Source organism: Triticum dicoccoides, chromosome 4A (assembly GCF_002162155.2).
Source record: "Triticum dicoccoides isolate Atlit2015 ecotype Zavitan chromosome 4A, WEW_v2.0, whole genome shotgun sequence".
NCBI classification, from domain to species: domain Eukaryota; kingdom Viridiplantae; phylum Streptophyta; class Magnoliopsida; order Poales; family Poaceae; genus Triticum; species Triticum dicoccoides.
Genome location: NC_041386.1, coordinates 723,299,844 through 723,305,629, shown reverse-complemented (window position 1 = coordinate 723,305,629; position 5,786 = coordinate 723,299,844). Strand labels below are relative to the sequence as shown.

At 45.7% G+C, this 5,786-nt stretch overlaps 1 pseudogene; it reads right to left on the bottom strand.

Annotated features, from left to right (window-relative positions):
- Nucleotides 1-2,219: 2,219 nt before the first annotated feature.
- LOC119290077 lies at nucleotides 2,220-5,534 on the bottom strand (annotated as a pseudogene).
- Nucleotides 5,535-5,786: the final 252 nt, after the last annotated feature.

The following is a 5,786-nucleotide window of genomic DNA, read 5'->3' as shown; positions in this document are numbered from 1 at the left end:
ACGGCCGGGGGCGGTGATGGGCCGGGGCGTGACGCGGGGGCGGCGATGTGGGGACGGCGCGACGGGGACAGGCCCGGGGCGGCGACGGAGACGAGGGCGGCAACGGGGACGGGGGCGGCGACGGGGACGGGGGCGGCGACGGCGACGGCGTCGATCGATCGGGGCGCGCGGGCGGTGCTTCAATGGGGAAACAGAGGAAGAAACAGAGGGAGAATGAAATTTTCGCAAGTGTTGTATATATAGGAGAGGCCTTTAGTACCGGTTGTAGCCACCAACCGGTATTAAAGGCCAACTTTGGCCAGGCGAAGAGGCGGGAAGACAAGACCTTTAGTACCGGTTGGAGCCACCAACCGGTACTAAAGGGTGGTCTTTAGTACCGGTTGGTGGCTCCAACCGGTACTAAATGCCTCGCGCTGCCACCCCAAAGTTTAGTCCCACCTCGCCGGGCGAAGAGCAGCCGCACTGGTTTATAAACCCTGCCGCGGCTACCACTTCGAACTCCTCTATATAGCAGGCTTGTGGGCCTAAACTCTGCGCGCTGCCCTGTGAGTCTGCTCGGCCTTTAAGGCCTGTAATTACACACCTGTGGCCTATCAGGCCCACAGGGCAGCGCCCCAATTTTTTTATAGTTTTTTATTTTCTGCTTTATTTTCTTCTATTTATTTTTGTGTAGTTTTTTGTATAGTTTTTTCTTTTCTGTTATATTTATTTTCTTCTATTTATTTGTGAGTAGTTTTTCATCTAGTTTGCCAAAATTCAATATTTTCAGAGTTCATTTTGTAGTGATTTTCAATTTCACGAACATTTTGTAAACGATTGAAAAATAGCAAATATTTTTTTTCTTTTCTGCTTTATTTCTTCTTCTTTTTATTTCTGAGTAGTTTTTTCTTTTCTGCTATATTTATTTTCTTCTATTTACTTCTGAGTAGTTTTTTTATATAATTTTTTTCTTTTCAGCTATAGTTTTTCTTCTTTTCTGCTATTTTTTCTTTTCTGCAAAACTTGATGGTCAAAGTTTGGAGTTATAACTTAAAAAAAAGAAATGTCGACGTGCAATTAGTTTTTGCCATAACAGAAGAAGTCCGGAGTTGTAATAAGTTATTAAAAATAAAAAAGAGGTGCAATGCTCGTTAATTTGCCTCAAGCCTTTTGGAATAGTGTAAACTGCACTGCGCATAGCTCCGTGCAGTCTACCGTATTCCTGAAGGCTTGAAGCTAAGCAACGTGAGCATTGAGCCTCTTCTTCATCGTCTCTGCACTTCACGAGGTGGGACTAAAAAACAGCTTACGTCTGGTTCATCCATGAACCGGTACTAAAGGTGCTCGTGGGGCCCCAGCCTTACCTGACACAACCTCATTAGTACCGGTTCGTGGTACAAACCGACACTAAATGGTGATGGTGGGGCCATAGCCTGACCGGAGGCTGACACAGCCTCTTTAGTACCGGTTCGTGGCATGAACCGGTACTAAAGGTTCGCCACGAACCGGTGCTATTGATCGCCGCCACGAACTGGCACTAGTGTACACATTAGTGCCGGCTGAAATTCCAACCGGCACTATTGTGCTTCATATTTGACCCTTCGCCACGACCCGGTACTAAAGGGGGTGCGCTGGCGCAGGTGCGGTGCGGCAAGTTTAGTCCCACCTCGCTAGCCGAGGGGCGACCGCACTGGTTTATAAACCCCCTTGCGGTCGATCTCTCGAGCTCCTCTCCAAAGCAGGCCTACTGGGCCTACGTGTTCTTTGCTGCCCTGTGGGCCCACTTGGCCTTTGCGGGCCTGCATCCTGGCCCAACAACAGGTTGGGTTTCTAGTCGTATGGAGGCCGCTCTGGCCTAGTAGGCGGGCATTTTTTTATTTTTTTTGCTTTATTTATTTTTGTGTTGTTTTTTTTGTGTATTTAGAGTTTCTTTGTGAATATTTTTTCTTTAGGTACAAAAAATTACAAACTTTCTGTTAGTGCCTGTAGTTTTCAAATTAGAATAGTTTAAATTTTGAATTATTTGAAATTAGTGTGAATCACTAGTTTGTGAATAACTTAACTTTAAAAATCAGTAAAGGCATGAAAGAATTTGTTTGCACATAAAATTTCTTCGCGTTTCAAATGCCAAAACACATAACTACCCTAACTATTACAGAGATTCCCCTCTGGGTGTGAAACACAGAAGAAAGTGATGATAGTGAAGCCGATCACATCCCAGATCTTTGGGTGTGAAACTTTTTCTTCGCGTGTGTCCCTTAGCGCCGTAACCATGGAAAATCTTCATCATTTAACGGAATGCTTGGGTCAATATTCACTGTGAATGGAGCAATTTCATCAAACTTTTCATAATCTTCTAACTTGTCTGTCTTGTCATCCACTCCCACGATGTTTCTCTTCCCAGAAAGAACTATGTGCCGCTTTGGCTCATCGTACGATGCATTCGCTTCCTTATATTTTCTTTTTCTTGGCTTGGTAGACATGTCCTTCACATAGAAAACTTGTGCCACATCATTGGCTAGGACGAATGGTTCGTCTGCATACGCAAGATTGTTGAGATCCACTGTTGTCATTCCGTACTGCGGGTCTTCCGTTACCCCGCCTCGTGTCATATTGACCCATTTGCACCGAAACAAAGGGACCTTTAAACCACGTCGATAGTCAAGTTCCCATATGTCCTGTATATAACCATAATATGTTTCCTTTCCCGTCTTGGTTTCTGCATCAAAGCGGACACCACTGTTTTGGTTGGTGCTCTTCTTATCTTGGGCGATCGTGTAAAATGTATTACCATTTATCTCGTACCCTTTGAAAGTCATTATATTCAAAGATGGTAACTGGGACAGCAAGTACAGGTCATCTTCAATAGAGGTGTCATGCATGGTACGTGTCTGCAACCAGCTGGCGAAACTCCTGGTTTGTTCACGTGTAATCCAGTCATCAGACCGCTCCGGGTGTTTGGAGCGTAGCAAATTCTTGTGTTCATCCATATACGGAGCCACCAAGGCGGAATTCTGTAGAACTGTGTAGTGTGCTTCAGTGAGAGAATGTCCGTCCATACATATTATTTGTTCCCCTCCTAGCGTGCCTTTTCCATCCAGTCTGCCCTTATGCCGCGATTCAGGAACACCAATCGGCTTAAGGTCAGGAATAAAGTCAATACAAAACTCAATGACCTCCTCATTTTGATGGCCCTTGGAGATGCTTCCTTCTGGCCTAGCACGGTTATGAACATATTTTTTTAAGACTCCCATGAACCTCTCAAAGGGGAACATATTGTGTAGAAATACAGGACCCAAAACGTTAATCTCTTCGCATAGGTGAACTAGGACGTGCGTCATGATATTGAAGAAGGATGGTGGGAACACCAACTCGAAACTGACAAGACATTGCACCAAATCATTCTGTAACCTTGGTATGATTTCTGGATCGATTACCTTCTGAGAGATTGCATTGAGAAATGCACATAGCTTCACAATGGCTAATCGAACGTTTTTCGGTAGAAGCCCCCTCAATGCAACCGGAAGCAGTTACGTCATAATAACGTGGCAGTCATGAGACTTTAGGTTCTGGAACTTTTTCTCTGCCATGTTTATTATTCCCTTTATATTCGACGAGAAGCCAGACGGTACCTTAATACTGAGCAGACATTTAAAAAAGATTTCCTTCTCTTCTTTGGTAAGAGCGTAGCTTGCATGACCCAGATGTATGCCGTCTTCTCCGTGCATACGTTGCTGGTCCTCCCGTGCCTCAGGTGTATCTTTTGTCTTCCCATACACGCCCAAGAAGCCAAGCAGGGTCACGCAAAGATTCTTCGTCACGTGCATCACGTCGATTGCGGAGCGGACCTCTAGGTCTTTCCAATATGGCAGGTCCCAAAATATAGATTTCTTCTTCCACATGGGTGCGCGTCCGTCAGCGTCCTTCGGAACAGGTTGTCTGCCAGGACCCTTTCCAAATATCACCTTCAAATCCTTGACCATATCATGTACATCAGCACCAGTACGGTGGCGAGGCTTCGTCCGGTGATCCACCTCACCTTTGAAATGCTTGCTTTCTTTCTTACGGGATGCCTGCTCGGAAGAAATCGACGATGTCCCAGGTACACATTCTTCTTACAACTATTCAAATATATACTGTCGGTATCATCCAAACAGTGCGTGCATCCGTGGTATCCCTTGTTTGTCTGTCCTGAAAGGTTACTGAGAGCAGGCCAATCATTGATGGTCACGAACAGCAACGCCTTTAGGTCAAATTCTTCCCCCATGTGCTCATCCCATGCACGTACACCTGTTCCATTCCACAGTTGTAAGAGTTCTTCAACTAATGGCCTTAGGTACACATCAATGTCGTTGCCGGGTTGCTTAGGGCCTTGGATGAGCACTGGCATCATAATGAACTTCCGCTTCATGCACAACCAAGGAGGAAGGTTATACAAACATAGAGTCACAGGCCAGGTGCTATGGTTGCTGCTCTGCTCCCCAAAAGGATTAATGCCATCTGCGCTTAGACCATACGCTCCTTGCGTCATCTGCAAACTCCTTCCCGTACTTTCTTTCGATTTTTCTCCATTGCGACCCGTCAGCGGGTACTCTCAACTTTCCGTCTTTCTTACGGTCTTCTCTATGCCATCGCATCGCCTTGGCATGCTCTTTGTTTTGGAACAGACGTTTCAACCGTGGTATTATAGGAGAATACCACATCACCTTGGCAGGAATCTTCTTCATGGGGCGCTCGCCCTCGACATCACCATGCTCATCGCGGCTGATCTTATAGCGCAATGCACCACATACCGGGCAAGCGTTCAAATCCTCGTACTCACCGCGGTAGAGGATGCAATCATTAGGGCATGCATGTATCTTCTGCACCTCTAACCCTAAAGGGCAGACAACCTTCTTTGCTTCGTACGTACTCTCGGGCAATTCATTGTCCTTTGGAAGCATATCCTTTATCATTACCAGCAACTTTCCAAATCCCTTGTCAGATACACCATTCTCTGCCTTCCATTGCAGCAATTCTAGTGTGGTGCCCAGCATTTTCTGGTCACCTACGCAATTCGGGTACAACAATTTCTTGTGATCCTCTAACATGCGCTGCAACTTCTTCTTCTCCAAATCACTTGTGCAGTTTCTCTTTGCATCGGCAATGGTCCGACCTAGATCATCAACGGGCTCATCTGATGCCTCTTCTTTAGCTTCTTCCCGCATTGCCGGCTCAGCTTCTTCCCGCATTACCGGCTCAGCTTCTTCCCCCATTGTTGTATCATCGTATTCAGGGAACCCATGGCCAGGATAGCTGTCGTCGTCCTCTTGTTCTTCATTGTCTTCCATCATAACCCCTCTTTCTCCGTGTTTGGTCCAAACATTATAGTGGGGCATGAAACCGGACTCAAACAGGTGGACGTGAATGGTTTTTGACGTAGAGTAATTGCGACCATTCTTACAGCCAGCACATGGACAAGGCATAAAACCATCCGCTCGCTTGTTTGCCTCAGCCGCAAGCAGAAAAGTATGCACGCCCTCAACGAACTGGGGAGAGCATCGGTCATCGTACATCCATTGCCGGCTCATATTCATTACACAACACCGAATAGACCAAATTAATACAAGTTCATACATAAAGTTCATACAACACTTAAATGCAACAAACAAATAACTCTCTAGCTAAAGCATTTAAATGCAACAACAAATGCGATCAAGATCGCAACTAAGGTAACAATTGATCCAACAGCATAATGATACCAAGCCTCACTATCGATGGCATATTTTCTAATCTTTCTAATCTTCAAGCGCATTTTCTCCATCTTG